The sequence below is a fragment of the Opisthocomus hoazin genome, chromosome 2, assembly GCF_030867145.1.
Source record: "Opisthocomus hoazin isolate bOpiHoa1 chromosome 2, bOpiHoa1.hap1, whole genome shotgun sequence".
In the NCBI taxonomy this organism is placed as follows: domain Eukaryota; kingdom Metazoa; phylum Chordata; class Aves; order Opisthocomiformes; family Opisthocomidae; genus Opisthocomus; species Opisthocomus hoazin.
This window is the reverse complement of record NC_134415.1, coordinates 84,735,725-84,757,557: the sequence shown is the minus strand read 5'-3', so window position 1 is coordinate 84,757,557 and position 21,833 is coordinate 84,735,725.

The following is a 21,833-nucleotide window of genomic DNA, read 5'->3' as shown; positions in this document are numbered from 1 at the left end:
CCTTGATTTAAATCTCCAGATGTGGAAACTTGGGTCCACTTTTTGCTCCAAAATACGTGTGCTTCCAACAAGCAATGTCTGTTTTGTTTCACTTTTGCACTCATGCTTCAGGGCAAGTTCAGATAAATAGGTTTCTTTTTGGCATTTCTGGCTGCAATAATATTTTCCCCAGCAATTGGCAACTGTGGATGGCATTTTAGGTAGCTCTTCTAACACAAGGATCTTGTGGCTTCACTGGTTCTTTGTATAGGACACTAGACATATAATTGCATAAATTCCTTTGCGTATTATTCATTATTTTCAGTCACACAAACACATAATTTCATCTGTAGGCTACCATGTGACTCAAAATGAGAGTCAATTAGTTGCTACTTTTACCATGGCCAGAGTTCACTCTTTATTACTGAATGATCTGTAAACAAAATAATTTTGCAGTTGAACTTATTACAGCATGTTTAAAATTGTTCTTTTATGAAATATTGGTTATACAAGTAAAAAATAGAGTGGAAAAGGAGCTGAATATTTCTAGTTCGAAATTAACAAAATAACCCAGAAAATAACAGCTGCTGTTGCATTACTATGTGCTCTTTGTACTTAGGAATGTGAACCTTCACCCAATTTTACATCAGTACTTTCTATTTTGGATAAAACTGCGATGGGTTAGATGCCATCTGATGCTAAGAGACTCCAAGAGGTCTGAAAACTGTCCCATAGAGCCAAATAGGGATTGGGATGTCAGTTCTTAGCTATTATCAAGCCAAAATAGCTATCTGTGTGCCTTTATTGCCCCAGTGGCAGTTAGCAAATGTTCCTTGGAGACATCAGTCAAGTGCTGTTTAATCAGCAGAGCACATCCTGAGGAATTACAGCAACTTTTACTCATTTGTAAACTGGGGTGGAACCAAATATCTCCCTCGCTGCTCATACCTGCTTTCTTTCTCCCTCATAGTGAGGAACAAGAAAGGCATAAATACAGCTGCTGCCTTTTTTGCTGCCTTTTTTCCCCCTTCTTTCTTCTTAGTCTCAGCAATATCATCTCAGGCTTGCTCAAAAAGCTGTGGAGAAGATTCATGCATGCAGAATGTCAAGTAGTCTTTGTAAAGTCATTGCAAAAACACAATTAAAGTAGAAATAAGCAGGATATAGATACTAAAATTATATCATGATCACACAAATAATTTAACTTATGGTAAACCTGAGTGCTTTTATTTAAAAAAGTAACAAACACCTAAATCAACTTCTAAAAGCTCTTCAGCGATGCTGCAGTCTTGTGTTCTTGAATACACTTGTCTAATTCTAGTAGCCCTTAAAGTCTCTTGGAGCTTATTTGATTTCATAGATTCTATTTCTGTATTGAACTTCAGTCTGTAGAGGATTATATTTTGGATCTCACTTTATTCTTAAGCCCTATTGGGATCTGCACACCTAAGGTCCAGTACCTCTACAGCCGGAGTATCTAGAACTCATGGGGCTTTCCCAGGGCACAGCCAACAACACCACACACTGAGCTCCACACTAAGCCAGCAGCATCTGCCTTTAAAATACAGCAAAAAAGAAATCATGGTGCTTCCTTAGGCAGAGCTGCCTAGTCTGCAAAGTGCTCAGGCAGACCGGAGAGGACTCCGGTTAAATGTGGTCTTTTTTTTCTGCTGATCATTCAGCACTGGGGAGTGCTGGACTACTCACCAGGCAAGGAAGACCTGCTATAAGAACTTACATTTCTGATCAGTCCTGTCTGTTCCTGCTCTGCCTAATCCTGCTCAGCCTTCATTCTCCTTAAAAGTATATAGAGATTGCTGACCTACAGACTTCTATTTGATCTGTTTTTTTTTTTTTACCTCCATGTATTTTGAACTCTTTCTGTATAGCAGAACAACTTCATAGAGGGATAGAAAGCATTCTTCCCTTTTGCCAGGCACGGTCCTAGGAAATGTGTCTCCTTGCAGGTGGAGATAAAACAAGGACCTGTGCAGCCTACAGTACCAGTGGGAGCTTCACAGGTCCTGTTCAGACAGCGAGTACACAATACAGTGGTGGCTTCAGAGAACATGGGAAATGGGCTGCAGGTGGTGTGTGAAGTCCTGCAGCTTTTGCAGCTTGTCAGTGACGGTGTGATGATACAAGTGTGCAGTGGTCTGTGCGCTGATAGCATCCAGGGGCTGCGAGTCTCTGCCTTAAGGACTCACTGACTGAATAAAAACTTTGAGGTGCTCCTCTACAGTCTTCATCACAGTGAAGCCCCCATGCTGTGTGGAGAATTCTGGCTAGGAACTGGGTGAGGAACATTAGCCTGTCTGAATAAAACACTTCATCTCTAAAGGTGGGCAGATTTAGCATACTCTGATATTTTCAGCTTCTCCTGGCAGTTCTCTGCTCATGGTGCAGCTTGTTTGAATGGCTTGGTTTGAGGCAGCCAAGAGTATGTGCATGAACGTTTTAATTTGGTTTGGGAGTTCTTGAACTGTATCTCCCACTCATCCCCACTCAGAGTACTCGCTTTGCATTGCAGAGTGCTCTCAAGGTGCTCAATCTGGTTTCTTTTGCAAGAAATGAAATCAGAAGCTGTGTTCCGGGACGACACCTGGCAAGCTCACGTGCTGGAGCATTTGGTCCGTGGGACCAGACTGAGACGCTGTGATGTAAATCCACAAAATGCATATTCTGCAGTGACTGGATTCCCAGCACCAACTGTCCACACTACAGACTGGCTCCTGTTGGGCTGCAGTGCTTGCGAAGGTAGACACAGCCCAGATGGGCCTTGGTGTCGTGTAGAAGACTGTGGAGCTAGCACAGAGATTGGAATTCGCTTCCGGGGTCAGGTGAGTTGAGTTTGGGCATTGCAGGATTTGGAATCAAAACACCTCAATCCTTTTTAGCTGCAGACCTAAATCATGTCCATTGGCATCTACCCATATAACTCTGTTAAGTTTACCAAATAGAGACATTTGTGATAAGCGTGTGGAAGACAGAAAGGGATTTACAGTCTACATTAAAATCTTTCATCGGGAAGAACACGCTCATTAGTGCAATATTCACTTTAATCTCATCTTATTCTTCTGCTACTGCACACTGCGCTTCTATCAACACTGATTAGCAGCTAGAAACCTGGCCTGCTTTTTTCTTACTTGAGCATCCTGTGTATGGAGGATGGACCTGAGCTGTTGGTAGACAGGCAGTGAGGATCTCTCTGTATTATGTGAATGTTGTCACTCACAATGTTTTCATTATGAGCTTCATTGTTTAGCGTTAATTTCCTGGGTGTTACAAATTATAGCAGGATGAATTGTAGCACAAAAGCTTGTAGACTTGATTTGATTTCCTTTCCCAGAGAGGGTGCAAAATTGTTCTCAGTTCTGTTTTTTTTTTAAGGTGAGTTTTCAGATACTACTTCCCTGATCATTTGTATCTAAGCAGAATTCTGATTAAAGGGGAAAAAAGAAAATAATTTTGTTTGTGGGCTGTTTGTCCTCAGTCTTCCAAGTGCTTTGCTTCTAGAGCTCTCAGTGAAAATACATGGGAGATCTTGGAAAGCCACTTACCAACTGATTTTTAACAGAGCTGCTGATTTTCTCTGCATGTGTGTATGTGTGAAGAAGGAGATAAAATGTGGCTTTTTTTTTTAGCAGAAAGGATTTTCTGAGTTCTTATAGGTGACTAAACTACGAAGGTCACCAGCTCTCAAGCACTTTACTATCCTTAGTGGCAAAATAAAGGATTTAGAGTTGTAAATCTGAAGATCCAAGTTTAAGTCTGCAGAGAGTGAATGGAGATTCTCATCTTTGAGAACGGATGTTCAATGGGCATTTGGGAAAACTAACTGTTAAACCGTAAGTTAGTCACAGTTCCAGAGTGCTTACTCATCCATGAATATGAACATAGTAACAGACAATAAAACAGGGTCTGAGACTGACTGCTGCATGTTTTTACAAAATAATAGGGCATGTGGAATCAACAGCTCCCAGTTTCCAAGCTGTCATGAAAGGGTATGACTCTTTTATGACTCCTTTTCAGTATAATCCAAGATTCATCCTCTGACTAGATTCTACTCCACTGATTTAACAACTTAGAATCTATTTTTAAAAAGCCATTTGGATTTTTCAGCTATTTCACTTGTTAGATAGGTCTCTTTGTCTTCCTTGGGCCCTTTATTTTGTTGCGAGACATTTCTATTCTTACATTTGAACACCTTTAGAGCAAAACACAACTATAAAGAGATGTGATTAATTCTACTGGTTGCTACAGAAAAAAGTAAAGTAGCTGAATACAATCTTTCCCCTGGTACATTAATTTGGGACATAATAATACATTAAACAAATTCTGTCTGCACTGGGACAAGCTGCAGCACTTCTCTAGTCAGAGATATCTCAGATTTGAATGTTTCTTTGAAGTGAAGGCACTCCGGTGTATGCCAAGCCATATCTCCCAATGTACCACTCTGGCTTTGGCCCCCAAAGCTCTCTGTAAGTCATCAAGCTGCAGCATATTTCTTTGCATGCAAAACCTTTTTCTTACATGATTTTCATAACCTTAATGTAAGAATATATATAGAATCCACTGGCAGCTGACTGGCTACTGCATATGCCACGTTTATGATTGTAGTTGAATGCAGCACTCCAGGAAAGAAAAAAGACTCATAATTTTGGCTACTGCTGGGCATGGCTCAGGCCATCACTCAGACTTTGCTGTGCAGCTCTGTCAGGCACATCAGTCCTGGTTTGCAGCACCTCTGCTCTCCCATCACTGAGGTAGCGTGGAGCCGGCACTGTGGTTCGCAAATGGGTTAAGGTAGGTACATAGAAAGGAGGCGGAAATCACCAACTTTCTGCTATCAAGTTGCTGCCTGAAAGCCTGGTCTTTTTTTTTTTTTTTTTAATTTTTCCTCCACGAGGAAGAGGAGGAGTCCTTTATATTAACGATCGCATTTTTATTAGTTGCAGTCTGGGCTGTGTAGTAAATTTGGTTTTCAGAGTGTTTTGTCTTTAAAAAATAATTCAAATCTACTAACACCACTGGCTTAAATGCTTCCCATAAATTGAGCTCTATACTGGTCACACTGTTTTTACGACTAATAACACCAAATTCACCAACGAGAAAACTCATCTAAATAAGTGTCAGAATATTTGGAATGTAATACTAAAATTCAGGGTGAGAAATTTTTGCAGTACATTGATTTTTCCATGTAGCTTCACTCTATTTTTTCATTGAGATCTCTAACTGAAATGACCAAACAGGCACCTAGCTTATTTGGAATGGCATGTGGTGGCCCAGTTACGAACTAGGATGTTGTGGACTTCAGGTTATTGGTACCTCAGCCAAATCATCATGGTCAGCCTAGTCTGAGTGTGTTCCCGTACTATAGCTGTACCTGTGCTGTTGGTATTTTTTCCTTCAGCACTTATCCCTGTGCATACTTTGCCATATCTCCAGATTCTCAGTGGCTTTTCCATCGTTTCTGCATGTTGGACGGAGTCTTGGGAAGGCAGTGGGCAGGTGACACTAGCAATGATCCCATGAGCTAGCTTGAGTTTGCATTTCAGTTTGGGTAAGTCTATACCCAAGGGTTAAAGGCATGGGTCCTATTACAAACGACATGTTTGAAAGCTTTGCGTGCAGAGAGGAAGGATTGGGTACAAGCTGGTGCAAACTTATGATGTAGAGCTAGTGTGGACAGTGTGTTGGTAACTCCAGTTGCATAGCCCCATGTCATGGAGCTTTTTCTAGACCTGGAACTGGTCTGCACATCCCCATGTAATCCACTGTAGAGCTCAGGATACACCGAGAGTCCGTGGACAAGTGCTAATGTCTCTCACAGACAAATACGTTTAGTCTGCATTCCTTAGCACACAGATTGATGGCTAGACCTTGTTTTGTGACTTCCCAGCTGAAAAATATGTGGCCTTGTGAGTCAGAAGTTAATCTGTCCAGTCTGTGTTAGCTGGTAGGGTGGAATATCAGATTTGATGACAATCTTTTACTAGATAGCAGTCAAACTGCAGTTACTATTTGTTAATTTGAAGTTGTGTGTAACTTCATTGTGCAAATCTTTATTTTGCAACTCAGTATTCAAATTTCTCCTTATTTTACTCAAGGAAGTGAAGCTTGCATATGTGTGTTCAGGCAAGAACTTCAGATTTACTGGCTCATTCTAACATATTGTACTTGAAGTCTCTGTGGAAATGCTGGAGCCACCAAGGAGAAAACAGAAGAAGTACTGCACACTAACTTCCCTTTCAAAAGAGGAATTGGGAGAAGGATTGCACTTATGGATGAAAACAGAGGTGCATGTGAAAACCTCTCAGTGTTTTGAAGATAAACCATCCTCCCCTTCTTTGGTGATTTCCCTGAGAATAGAGGTGAGACGACATGAGATGACAGTCCAAAACCAGTAGTGTCCTACAATGCCACAAATAATTCTTTTCTCTCAAAGCAGGCATGGCATGTTGCAATACTGTGTGTGCTGTCCATCCAAGTGCATCCATGCTGGCACCTGTGACCTAGTGAAACAGGCTGACTGACTTGTGAGCCGGCACACAGCCAGCCTAACAGATGGCGGTGGGTGAAATCAGCCAAGAGACCATGCACTAGCTGTGCATCAAGTGTGCTAGCTAACGGCAGGATTCCCAGACAGAGACATCCAAATGTCTCCTAGTAATCTTATATTCACTTACTGGTGCAAGGCAAAGATCAAGAAAATTGCTTTAGCAAGAGAAGAAAAGTAGAAAGACGTGAGAAGTTGCTTCTTTATGCAACGTAGCTGTGGTGTGTGAATCAACATTTCAAAAAGGGGCCTGTCACGCCATCTTCTAACACCACTGGCAAAATCGGGCAGGCAGGGGAAGGGCTAGCTTGTTCCAGAGGAGATGCGTTCAAGGTCATAAGGTACATTTGTAACATATTAATTAAAAGAGCCTGATTTCCTTGCCTTGGATACAAGACCAGTAAAACAAGAGCAATCTCTTCGCACTTCCACTCTTAATAGGATGATCTTTATTTAACGCTGTTGGCAATGAGGACAGAGTTGTGTTTGTAACAATGATTTTAAACCTATCTGATAACCAAACAGCAGTAAAAACCAGCTGAGCTATCATGCAAGGAGCTGAAAATGAGGGTCTGGATAAGCTGCCACCATAAAGTGAAAATAAAAATGCAATCTGTATAAAGGTTTGCTAGTAACTTGTCAGAGTCACTTGGTGCATCTTGTGATGGTGGCATCTTGTCATTTGCAGAGCAGTGTAGTAAAGCTGTGCCAGGCATGAAGAGGAGTGTTATTCAGCATTCGGGGTGCTACACAAATACAATAAAAGCTAGTCAGCATTTCTTCTCTGGTTTTTGAAGGGCTTAGAATTCAGCTGTACATGGTCTGTCCAGTGCAAAAAGGGTTTCAGCATAGCAGGGTCTAGCCATTGTGTTTTTGGAAATACTTGTGTGGCTGTGAACTGCAAGAGTCAGAAGAAAAGGGCAGATTGAGTTGTGTTTGACAGACAGCAGAGTCAGGGCTATGAAGCTTCAGAGTCGCCGCGGCTCCCCCTGCATGGTGCGCAGGAGAGTGGGCGGAAAACTGACTAAATAGTACCAGTACTTCACCAGGCAGATGGTCAGGCAAAGGCCAGAGCCCTCTGTCCCTCAGTCCCCCGCCTCTTCCAGTTCCCAGATACAAGTTGAACTGGCACAGGGGTTTCTATAATTTGCTGCTGGTATAGACCAGCAACAAATTACTGCCCTGAGGAGCAAGCAGGAATAGGGAAGAACATCTCTGAGGCATAAGGCCTCCAGGATGATTTCTCATGCACCACCCATTTCTCAGGGCTGTGCCCAGAGGCCTGAACTACCCTGTGGAGGATACATCTGAAGCCACCAGAGAGCAGAGAACCTCTCTCCCACCTCCAGAATTTCCCTCTCCCCTTCTGAAGTATAATCAGTGTAGATAGATGTCAACTTGATTACACTTCAAAAAACAAACATATTGGTACGTGTCTTGGACCACACTCCTCTGCTGACAGGCTTGGAATAGTACCTTTAGCTGAGGAGACTTGCTCCTACTTGCTTGCATCTTTTTGTATTTCTACATTTTCAAGAACTTTAGATATAAAGAGCCACCTTCCGACAATGCCTTCTGCGTGAGAACTGGTAAAGCAAGGTGTTACTCAGCATGAACATAAGGGTCAGTGTCAAATCTCAGAGGGAATATATGCAAATAGTCAGCCAAAAATTCTAAAACCCTAATGGTGAGTCCTTTACTTGCACTATGAACTTCTATTGGCATCATGTATTTTACAGGAAATTCTTTTGCCTTTAACTAGCTGGAAGAGACTTGTATTTGAACTTAGTACATACTTCAGGATAAACCAGCACGTTTTTTCACATGTTGAAAGAGACTTATACAACACATCACCAAGGTCAGGGGTCCCGGTATCTCCGAATCATTGATGTGTTTGTGACCACCATTAGGATAAGGCATGTATGCAGTAACTTCACGCTGAAAAAAAGGCAACTTGGCAATAGGATTCATCTCAGCAAATGTAGATGCCTGCAAAATGGGTCTCCAAATCCTAGCTAAGTATCCTGTGCTGTTCAGGGTCAATGGAGAGAGATAAGGAGTTTTAGGCGTGATTTATTTTGTCTTGCTTTAGCTATCTGTATGAGATCAGATGAATCTCTTTCTTAAAGTGCTGTTGATTGCACAAAAAGTTTGGGGTGAGCAGCTCAGGTATTTGCATTGTAATTAAGCAGCAATGCTGTTCTGGAAGATTAAAAATTGCAGCAGGATTTAGGTCTTTACATCTGAAATGTGGATACTCAGACTGCTTTTTTAGTTGCCACTACTTGGAGATACCAAGAGTTCCCGAGGACCAAATCTGTAGACTTGCTGAAGGCAAGCATGCCTGTCTGTGAGGCACCTTGACTCCCAGTGACATCCACTGCCCTAGGCTTCCCCTGTTCAAATGAGGAAAAAAAGCAAAAAACATCAGTCAGGACAGAAATGTAGCTCTGAAATATTACACAGTATAAGCAAGAATGCAAAAAAATGCCTGAAAATCCAGAGATATATTTTTTGTTAGATTTTTTAATAATTAAGTTTCTGCATTGACTGGAACTTCCTCACAAGCAGCATTTTGGGATGATATTTTGGTTATGGCTCCTTTTGTCAAAATATATAATTTCCCCATTAAAGGGAAAAAAATAAGGCTGGAATTTATATTTGATATTGAGTATACTGTATCATAACTACAATGTCATTTGATGCATGCCCACACATATCTGTATATCTAAGTATATATATGTACAAGATTTTCAAATAATTCCAGTTTCTAAATACCTTATAAGTGATAGGAAGATAAGGTCAGTAAGGCATCAATTAAGACCAATGATTCCAATTAATCACTGATAAATACAGAAGCCTGGGAAGGCATGCTTACCAGGCATGTTTACCTTTCCCATTGGTAAGTTATGTAATGGAGTAAGAAGACAAAATATGTTACCACATCTTGACCATGGGACTTTCCCTGTTTCCAGCCTCCATGCCCATTTTTAAAGATCTATAGCTTCCTAAAGCTGTTACTGGCTTGTTGTTAAAAATGGCATCAGGTAAATGGTAGGACTCAGATTCTCAGAAGTGATTTGATGCATAATTTCTGCTAGAATCTGTTCTCTTTCTCTGGCACTCAGCAGAGGTTGTCTAAGCTCCAGGATTCCTAATTTATGCTCCAGCAGTTATACAATTTCTCCCTTCCATTAGCCTGCTTGAGAGAATCAGAGACTTCTCACTAATGGCTGTATTTTTACTTCTTTGGTCCAGCATGGTTTAATGGAAAAGTGGCTATAAATCTCCTTCTTTTACATAATGGCCCACTCTTCCTTTGGGGTGTCCAAAATATGCTGGGTTTCCATGTAATTGAACATAACATTTATTTTTCCAATAAATCAAACTATTTGATCAAGGCACACTGCTATTGTGGGTAGCAGCTGGCTTTCGCTGACCAGGGCAAACAATATAGTGAAATGAGTGCTTAGTGCATTGAAATGTTTGCAGGGAAAAGACATTATCAAAGCTGCTTTTTGTCCACTATAATATGTGATGCTTGTCCAATTTTCCTTGATAGATGTATGCAGAATAACTTGAAAGGGAAAAAAGCACTTTCTGCTTCGACTATGGTGGAGCCAAACTGTCATTAACAACATTACCATGCATAAGGAATTCTTTGATTTGTTTTCATAGATAACTTGTTTTGGCCTGTGAAGTATAAAATTATCTCAGAATTTATTCAGAGAATAAGATCCTTTTCTGGGATTTCTAAGGCCCAAAGTGACTGGTTTACTGTTAGAAGTGGAAATACTTAGGAAGAAATCGGTACTTGGAAGACAGCTAACTTCTGAGCTTCCCTAAAGTAGCTTTGTGCCTGACTAAGATCTATCATCTGCTCAGTAACAACTTTTAAAACAACTCAGATGGATTATGAGAGGTCCGCCCACAGTTCACTAATCCTGAAAATTTTGTTCTGAGGAATCAGAGGCCTGTGAGATGGAGGGGATCCCTTGTGCTCTCTGAAAACACAAGTCTCACCTGAGACACTGACTGTCTTCCTATCTTTTTCCCCGGATACCAATGGTGCAGGTTTTGTAACAGCATGTGTCAGTGACCCCTTGGGGCACCAATTCCAGTCCCCGCAGGACTGGCAGGTGGGGCGTTAGTCTAGATGGGCCCACAAGACCTTTCTGCATCAGCTTCCCACTCACAGAATTTTCCAGTACCCTGTGGTAGACACAGCCGATCAACGCAGAAGAGCAGAGGCCTCAGTGTCTTGTTGAGAACGTGACAGATGATAGCGGCACTGTCGATGTTCTAGAACCAGCAACAGCACAACATTTTTATAATTGTGTATTATATTATTTTACGTTACTGTATGGCCAGTGTTTGATATGATTTTTCTGCAAAACAAGAGGAAAGCAACGCTTCTGACTTTTGAAGAGAGAGCATGAAACAAGGTCTGAACTTTGCCACTCTCAGTTATCAGGAACACCACCCCCGCCTGCAAATAATTCTACTTATGTATGTAAAAGTATTTTTTGATTAAGGTGAAATGCAAATTGGAAAAGATAAAGTAAATTTCACTTTCTTTGAGGTTGAATACAGTAAAATTCTCCTCTTGCCACCCTTCCTCCATGTCCAGTTTTATTTTCTATTTCACTTATTTTCTGCCTTTGAAGCCATTGTCTCCAGCTGAAAGAGCAGTTCACTCACAGGTTGTGTGTAGGGATGGAAGAAGTGGTTCCTCAGACACATCAAGGTGCAAAAACAATACTGGTTTCCTGAAAAACAGCATGGAGACATCTGAGGGAGAGTTGAGCACAGAAGACATCTAGGGCAATATATGCAGAGGAATGTCAGGGCAAGCAGGATTCATAGAATTATAGAATGGTTTGGATTGGAAGGGACCTCAAAGACCATCTAGTTATAACCCCCCTACCATGAGCAGGGACACCTTCCACTAGTACAGGTTGCTCAAAGCCCCGTCCAACCTGGCCTTGAACATTTCCAGGGAGGGGGCATTCCACAATTTCTCTGGGCAATCTGTTTCGCTGCCTCACCACCCTCATGGTAAAGAATTTATTTCTCATATTTAATCTACCCTCTTTTAGTTTTAAGTCATTACCCCTTGTCCTATCACACCATGCCCTTGTAAAAAGTCCCCCTCCACCTTTCTTGTAGGCCCCCTTCAGGTACTGAAAGCCTGCTACAAGGTCTCCCCAGACCCTTCTCTTCTCCAGGCTGAACAATCCCAACTCTCTCATCTTCAAGGCTAATGAGAAAGGACTGGAAGTGGGAGCTTTGCTGATCATAGAACCATAGAATCATTTAGGTTGAAAAAGACCCTGAAGATTGTGGAGTCCAACCATAAATGTAACACTGCCAAGCCCACCCCTAAATCATGCCCTTAAGTTCCACATCTACACATCTTTTAAATACCACCAGGGATGGTCTCTCAGCCACTTTCCCGGGCAGCCTGTTCCAGTGGCTGATAAATGTCCCAGTTAATGGTGGTAGAGGGATGTCATCATGCTCTGGCCAAACAGTCTTTTCGGTTTGTGGCAGGAAGAACGCATTGTCCATATGGGCACAACCACCTTTCTAAATCACATCCCTCTGGACTGCAACACAAGCCCCCAGCCCTGGGAAGCAGACTCAGTCTTAGGATGTTGTCATCTTAAGACTTAGGATGATCTGACTGAAAGGGTCCTCTCTTACATTGAGAGCAAGATGAAGCTGAGGCTTCTCTGCCTTTTACTTCTCCAGGTCGCAGGAGAAACAATCCAGAAACAGAATCAAACCTGTTGAGCCCCAAAACTGGTTGCTTCCCTGTGCAGGAGGCCTCCTTCTCCCTGTGAATATGCTTTGTTAGAACAAATACATTTTTACTTAAGTCAGTTGATGCACAGCACTTGTGAGGGTTGGTGCTTCCTGACCTGTGTGTCAGGGAAGGAGATCCTCCTGCCTCCTCCTGGCTGGACTGCCTGGGGAAAAATGGTGTGTTGTGGAGGCCAGAGTGGAGAGTACAATTAACCACTTCACAAACGAGACCTAGGAAAAAGAGAAAGAATGGTATCTTAAAGTGGATTGTATGAAGAAGGAGGCAAGATCTGCAGTCCTTTACCTGGATGGCGGGAGGACCATGCAGCAGTTGGGGAGCTGGGAAGTCAGCCATGTGGGCTGCCCCGACACAGACAGAGAATGGGAAGGGCAGCACGGCAGAGTTCAAGTGATGGCTGCCGGCTGTGTTTCATCTCACCTGGTGGAACACAGCAGAGATCAGGCAGCCAAGCAGCTTTCAAAAAGAAATCCTTTTAGTTTTCCTTATGAAATCTTTTCACTTTTAAGGAGATGTGTGTGATAGAGCATGAGAGATTATGTGTGAGACTAGCAACAAAACTTTTACACTTCGTTAATTTGTATGAGGATAGGTCGTGGTTGCTTTTTGAGAATCACATTTGTTAAAGTGCTTATTGAACATGGAGCTGGGCTAGAAACAAAGATTTATTTATTTATTTATTCATTTACACTTCCAATTTAAAGATTAAATTCTCATTAGAAGACTTATAGGAGCTTTTCATGATTTCATTTAAAACCATTTTGCTGGAAATTTCATTATCTAGAGGTTTTGGATGTAAAATCTTTAAAGCAGCTCTAGCAAAAAGGTAAATAAACATCACTTCTGTAGTTCCTTTTTCAGACATCTGAATTATATAACATTATTCCAGTGTATTAAAACTGTTTTTACACCAGTGTATTAAAACTATTTTTACATGCTTACATTACAGAGACCTTAATTTGCTAGAGTTCAAGTACTACTGCTATGCATAAAGTACTCCGTGAGGTACACCCATATGTTGTCGAATTCTCATGAACGTGTGCACTGATGTTGATCCACAGGAAGCCTAGGGGTTCTTTCCTTCCTTCTTGTACACTGATTATTTCTGCCAGGCCCGGAGTAATCTGTGTGAGAGCGTGGGGGCCAAGGCTTGGTGACAGGCTGTACATGCAAACAGATAGCTTGCATGATGCTTAGACGTCTTTTTTCCTGAAGGTGCCGTGTAGCAACATCTTTGAGAAGACAGCGTGGGGCAGATGGGAAGGACCTGGCCCCACTGCTTTGGGGTTGGGGTTGGTTGGTGCACAACGCCCCATTAAAATAGGGCCCAGAAATGCTCCTTCTCAAGCCCTGTATGTAAAGACATCAAACGTAAACTGTCTAAATATGCCATAAAGAATGATATTTTCATGTTTTTGTGCTAAAAATGGGTAAGGGAATTGTCAGGACACTCGTAAGGAAAAATTATAATGAATGACATTAAATATTGACTTAAAATATCTGTTTTGCCACCCCTTTCTTTTATTTCACTATGCAGTTTCTTCAAGGTAAAGTATGATTTTTCTGTACCCTCCATAATACCTTATAATATATCAGAACAAGATTATCTTGGAAAAATCAATCCACTTTATTCAAATGCCATTTAAAATATCAGATCTTGTAGCTATTACATTTCTGATCTTTTCATTGTTAAGCCTGTGTCATGGTTAATTAAAAATGTAAATTTTTTTTGAATGTAGACGGCTGAAAACCTGACTGGAAAATCATATGAGGGTCTTATTCTGAGTGATTAGTAACATGCTAAATAATCACACCTGTGTAGTTGTGTCTTTAAAACACAAAAAGGCGGTGATGTAATAGGGACAGTATTTACTGGTGGGATCAGTAAGATGCTGTATGTATTAATAATTTATGGGAAGAGATCTTCCATTTTGCACTGAAAATTGCACAGTTAAGTGGACACTGAATGGTTTTTCATGCTAGGGAACCTATGTAATGTTGTGTTCAGTAGGGAAATGGGTGTCAGAGTCTAGCCAGATATGAGCAGAACTTAGTTAGCATGTCATAGACTCAGGTCTTTACCTGATATTTTATTTAGTGAACTGGGTAGTCATAGTAAGTGACTAGGACTTATTCATAATAACACTTTTGACATGCAAACGCTCATTATTCTAGTTATAGAACAACACTGAATGCATTCCTGTGCATGAAGATATCTTCACATTTGAATGGTTTCTGCTACTCCTTTGATTTTAAAGTAATAGTTATCATTATGTAGAGCTCTTCCTCAGCTGTGATTATGCATACCAAGCAACCTTTTGATTTTACCTGAAATGGAATATTAGGACTTTGAGCTGTATGTTATATCTGAGCACATATGTGCACATGCACACATGGGTATTTGCGTTGTGACACAATGCAAACACCACAGGCACACGCACATACATGGAAAGAGAAAATTATTTTTCTCGTGCTTATTTTCTTGGCACTTGCAGTTTGGTTAGATGTGAGATAGATGAAACATTTGCATCTACTATCTGCATAATGTGTTCTATACAAAATGATTGCAGCTAATGCAAAAGACAGGGTGGCATGTTTTCAGTTTTAATGGGGACACTCAGAAAACTTCCAATCTTTCTTGACATTTCTTATAGCAAAATAAATGTGGCCTAGGCTGGAGTGTCTATTATGAAAATAAGAGAAGAGCAAGTCAATTATATTTCAATGACTGAATAGCCAGGGGTCCTCATTAAAATGATCAGAAAGGCTGCAGTGTTGCTTTCCTGTATGTAGCCACTGATTAAGTTGTATAAGAATGACATGGCCTTTTTGGGAGAAAAGCAGAGTACGCCGTGGTCTCTAGCCAGCCAGCCAGAAACCGTTGACACTTACAAAAGTGAGATGCGCACTCCATCAAGAAAGGGAAGTTACTACTTATGGGGTCATGGACTCCTGATGTATTTAAAAATAGTTGTGGCTGTTTTATTGGGCACAGTTGTAGAACGCTTTGAATTTGCAATAGGTTGTATGAAAATGCCTGCGGTATGGTGGTGATATGGTATGTTTTCCTTTCCGCTGGCTTCAATGAAGTATACATAGCTTAACAGAATGGTAGTATTATTACAATCTTTGTGTATTTGAACCTCTAAGCAATATTTTAGTTATCAGTTCATTACTATTCATTTCTTAGAATTTAAATTCTTCTTATTTGCCAATTATTTTTTTGGTATAAAATGTTAGGAGAAAAAGGCTGGGTAATTTTTTCCCGGGAGAGACTGTATCCTGAAACAGTAAAGAGAATATTTGTTTAAGCCTCCTGAGGGTCTGCAGTCTAAGGAAATGCAGTACTGCCTAAGATCTGCTAATCTGATATCAAGTGGCTGTAGAATTTCTTAAAAAATATATTTTCCCTTTTCCTGTTAGTTAATAGACCTTACACATTTATTTAAAAATAATTCCTCTGCAATTATATTTTATACAATTTCACCTCATAAAGGAGACTTGTGACAAGGATTGTTATAAAGAGATATACCTTACATTTCTTTTTGTTATTGGAAAATGATGTAGAATGTTAACATTTTGCATTTGAGTGATACAAAGCAGAACAACACCAGTGTGTTAGTAAAGCTGTCATGGTTCAAGTTTCTTCTCCTTTAAATATATTACATCATTAACATTTTCTGAAGATGAATTGAGAAATAAAAGACAAGATTTAATAGTAATCTTTTTGTTATTAGGACAGCGAAGCAGTTTGAAACAATAATCTTCATCTTCTACCAAGGTGAAAGTACACCTCAGCATTGTCTTCTACTTTTATGATCTGATTCGAGTAAATAGTTTTAATGCAACAAATTAAACCAAATAAAATCTCCGCTATTTCTAACTGCAAGTACTAGTCACTCTAAGCTTGTATTCCAAGTCAAATCAGATCATACAGTGCTCCATCATTGACAATGATGTTTCATTACAAATTAAGACAATTTGAGATTTATATTACAGTCTGCTCACATTTTGATGAAATAATTTTCAGTCTCTAGAAAGCCAGTAGTAAGAGACACTATAAGCTAAATGCATTAACATATCAGGTACTCAAAACTAATTTAATTTACTAAAATTATCTAATAATGCAGCTAAATAATGAGGCTCTTCATTTACCATCGAGGACCTCAGTAACGGACAAGAGAAACTGCAAGTGCTGGCAGTCAACAATACAAGAATTGGTAATTTTGCCAATTATTATGTACAACAAGATGCCTCTTTTAAAAGTTTTTGGTTCTTTATTTACAGTCATAGCATCTAAACAGGAGTCAAATTGTCTCTGCCCAATTAACTTACAGATGCATGAGTTGCTTTAATTCTTTTCCATATAGTTTCTGTGATATTTTGACTCTTTAAAGTGTTTGTGGAATTCACTCAGTCATTATTTCTTGTTTAGTAGATGCAGAATCTCTTTGTATTAAAGAGAATTTGGTTTATTTTTCTTCTTGTAAGTTAGCAATATGTAATAAAGCTACATAATTTATATGTCTTAATTTGTGCAACAGGAGTAAAATTAATAAATATGAACCAGTTGATATGGCTATTTGTGTGTAAGGAGAGACATGATTATAGATATAGTACCCTGAGTACGAATGCAGCATTATGGTGCTTAATACCTGAATTTGGTTCAAAACCGATGATGTGTAGATGTCTTTTCTCTCAACATTTTAGCAGCCGGTCTAGTCAATATTCTCAGCAAAATGTGGTGCTGAAATTACATAATGACTAAAGAAGATAAATAGAGTTATTTGCTGGAAAAAAATATTTAAAAGTTTTGAACATTCAAGAGTAAGACTTGAGATTTCTTAGGGTACTCTGGTTTTGTGCTTCTTAGTGTGCACAGACACGTGAACAAATTAAAAATATTCTTCAGAGTGATTGAGGACATCTTTTTAGAAACTTTGCTATCCTTCGCTAATTTACTTCCATAGATTTATGATTTGTGTGCCAAAATATTTTTTTTTTAACAAAAGCAACATAAAGGAGTACATTATTATTTTAAAGTAGTTAATGCTATAGCGGCAGTCCTCTGACAGGGAATCATCATCATCATACCACAGCAGGCTATTCGTCTGACTGATACAGCCTTCCAGACTGCCTAAACTCATCTGAAAAATCACCTCAGAGTTTATGTTTCTGAGGGGAAACATCTTCCATGAGCTGGATATGACTGTAGTCTGTATGTAGAAGTTTCAAGAGCAATTTACCATCTTTCAGAGGCAGAATTTCTTACGTGACCTACTCAGCTCTCTATGGACACGTATGAAAGAAAAGGAAGTTTGCAGGAAACATTTTTGTGTTATATTGTTGTCTGTGTCTTTATTTAAACCTTCATTTTTCTAGTAAGAAATGTAATGCAGAACTTGAGTTATGGAAAGTGTGCTGTGCACGTTTTAAGCGTTTAAGTAAGATTAAAGTTGAGATCAAGTTACTCTATGTGAATTCAAACGCAAAATATCCTCATTATAATAATTCATAGGGGAAAAAACCCCACAGTTGTAGAATCAGAACTTGCCAAACATGACCTAATGTCAGCAATGAACTCTACTTTAACCAGCCTTTCAACCTGTGTATCGTCAGAGTAATTGGTCTTTTAGTTGATTTGACTAACTGACAGCTAAGCCACTAATAATTACCTGTGGCAGCATTTATATTTTTTCTTTTACACTATAGCACAACATCAATGCATGTGTTTTAAATATTAACAGTAGTTGAATGTTTAGATTATAATTTAAATAATTATTTATAGAAATATGATTACACATCTGTGTCTACAGTAGAGAGACTTTTTAATTTGATTAAAGAGAAAACAGCAGCATATCTGCCCATCTAATTTTGTGGTCAAACTATTCGTGACTTCTAATAATATATTAATTTTGTCAATTTGTTAGGGTATCATTTCAACTTTTTGACAAGCTTTCATCCTTATTTAGCTGAATTTGGGTTCAAGACAGTGCTTACTTAATAACTTATGCTTTACGCAGCTCTTCAGGAACATGGTATTCTCACTACCATCCACAATTTTCTTACACAGTTGTGTTGAGGCTCTTTAATGTGATGCATTTCCATATGAATGATATAAATAAAGCCGGAGCATATGTATGTGTGGTAGAAATGTGCTGCAAAGACATTCAAGAAGAAAGTATGCTGGAGAAGTCATTTCTGAGGTAAGCTAAAGATAAGGACTCAGTAAAAGCTAAATTAATGCAGCTGTTAGTTCCTTTGCAAAATACTAGTTTGGGTACTGTGTTTTGTTAGTTACTAAGACACATTAGCTTATAGAGATAAGGAACAATCTTCCATTATAACTGAATAGAAAAATAATAGACTGGGTAATAATAAGCACTGTTTTAAATTTTAAACTGTTCTGAATTATTTAACTTTCCAAATATCAGGTTTCAGTTACATAAGTAGAGACATTTAGTTTTAAATATAATATTTTAGTTTTTTAAATAATTTCCAGTATGTCTATCTGTCTATCAAGCCAGATATATCTTACATTCTGCTGGGAAAAAAAGCGTAGATTTTTCCTGTACAACATTGTGTTACTTTTCTATTCTGACAACTGTGTCATTTTAGAACTAATCAAATGTAATCACATTGGGTCACTAACTGGTTTCCATATCTGAATGAAAACTCAAGGTATTTCTTTCCTAAGATTGGTTAAAAAGAGTGGTAGACATGTTTAGAGTTCCATTTTGTAGCTATACGAATTATCAATATTTTTCACATTTTTGTAAGTGTTTAAACATGTTAGCTGAAGATTCTTGTTAGTAGTATTTAATTATTCTTGAGAGTATGTTGCTGTGTTTTAATTACGAATATTGCTTAGCTGATGATATTAAAAATTGAATGTTTGTTTAAAAGTTAAGATATTTAACATAACTAAGAAAAATCAGTTACCGTATATTTCAGTACTACTTGAAAGTATATGTAAAAAAAATGTTGATTGATAAAATAAGGATAATATTAGACTTCTGAAGGTGTTCACAAATCTAAGATGAAGACTGTTAAAACTGTTACTTAAAACAGCATCTGAAAATATGTTGAAAGCACACAAACATGCATACAGCTCTTTAGGGGTTGGTTTTATGCATAATAATTCTTTTTTATCTACAATTATTCATTCAAAGTTGAAGAAACACTGCTACTGGAAGAAGTTCTTTTCAGGCAATAAAGATTTTTTTTCTATCAGTGTATTTCAGATGAAGTCTTAATGCACTGTTTTTAAAATAAATACTTATAGGACTTTCCTTAACTAAGACTAGATAATTCATTTCAATTATATGATGTCTTTAAAACAGAAGAGTTTCTCTGGTTTTTGTTTGGCTAATCCATTTGGTTGGCCCATCTTGCCAGTACAAATTACCTGAAGGTAAGTCATAAAATAACATCTTCCAGCATATGTGAATGCAGGAGGTCTGTGATTTTTCCACTGATTTCAGAGTATTCTTCTAAAAATGTTAAGAAATTAGGCAAATATTTTCTACAGATTTCCATGGAAGAGAGGTGTTACAGTTTAAACCATCTTTCAGGACTTTCAAAGAACAACTAATTATAAGCTTATATCTTATTCCAATGAATTTACATTGGAGTGAAAAGGAAAAGTTTTTGTAGAATTACCCTAAATAGGATATGAAATAGAAGTGTTCTGCCTTAAGCACGTCTATTTATTGGTGATAAATAATTAGAATAGGATGTATAAAGTTAGTACATACACACACATCATAACTATAATATCATGTGCTTTTTTTTCTTAATATTGTCTTAATGCCCCTAAAACATGCATTGTCAATTATAAATGTGTATGTTACACTTGTTTGGACACTCAGAAGGTCAGGAAAATTAGAAGTAGTCGTGAAATATTTATGTTTTTTCAAAGAATTACTGCAAATGTGCTTTTAACTAAGAGATAACAAAAATGTCTTACAGCAAATGCTACCTGACATTTTAAATCCACTCAGAAAAAATTAAAATTATCGCTGTTGGCTGGAGACAGACCATTAGAGTAAAATAAAAGTCAAGTTTATGAAATAAAAATGAGAGAGAATATTTAAAATAGCATTCAGGTAACTTATATAGAAGAGTTTGTTGAAAGTAAGCACACATGCTTGCAGGTCTGTCATTGATGTTACTGAATAATTCTATCAGTTTTTCAATGAAAAATCTAATAGAAATGTAGAACTTGTACAAACTGTATGTTCAAAGCCATCTGAAAATGTTATTTTGGGGTTTTTACACACTGAATCATAGGTGGAAGTTTTCCAAGAAATGTTTAGTGAAATATCAGATAGGTAAATTAATCTCTTATTTACAGCTGTCTGGTTTTTCACACATAAATAATTGCTGTTATCTTCAACACAGAGCATTGCTGTTTTCCTGGGAGACCTACATGCAAGAGCAAAATATGGACAATTATACTTAATGTGTAGATTAAATGCTTCAGTTTTCAATCCAGCCAGATTTATCAGTTTGCTGCTTCATTATGAGTCTTACAATGCTGCATGGGTCAGTCAGCCAGATATACATTTCAATTTACCTGTTACCTTTCAGCTGCCTGCCTGAACACTTGGTGGTCATACAAAAATCCAAACAATATTCCAGTTTCCACACTTACCTCATTATCAAGATTCATAGAAAGTACTTCGCATGTAAATAACCCCTTCTTCTCTTCTACTTTGTCAGTACAGGGGGCTTCATAAATTCAGGGTCTGTTTATGGATACTAAAATGAATACACTAATCTCCAGCCCCCCTTGGCTCTATCATGCTAAAATCCCTTATAAAGCCTCCTTATAACACCTACATAACAAAACACAGGCTCCGAGTAGGAGTCCTTTAATATTAATAAACCTAAGCTATATTGGGCAAATGTGGATGGGCCTCCATCATGCACATGACTTACTTCAGTCTTACAAAGGTTTGTTTGGTAAAGTGAGATTCAGCAGTGAAGTAAATGTCTAAGGAACCCCAAAGTGTTTGGCTAAAATTTGGACTAAGGAGGAGTTAAGGACTCTCTGCTTTAAAAATCAAAGCAACTACCTCCCAACCAACGTTTTGACATTTTTTCAATACAGAATGGAATAACTTAAAAATATTTTCTGACAGAATTACAAGGCTCTGAGCAAGACAGTGAACTCCAGAATAACATTTTTTGTAAGAGTTTTTACCTGATATGTGAAGTTCCGTGGCTTTAATTAGCTAACTACTGGGTTCTTTGAAAATTTGGGGTTTTTATTTGGCTGAATATCTGTTGTGCACCTGAAAATCTTTTGTGAAATATATAACATATTTTTTAAAAAAAATTGTCTTGGCAGATCAGCCACTTTCATGTCACATGGGGATTTCTAAGCAGCTCGTATTGTAAAGGCTTTTATAAAGCACTGAAGATTTCATGTCCAATGAAAGAGGCATTTGGTTATAGTTTCCA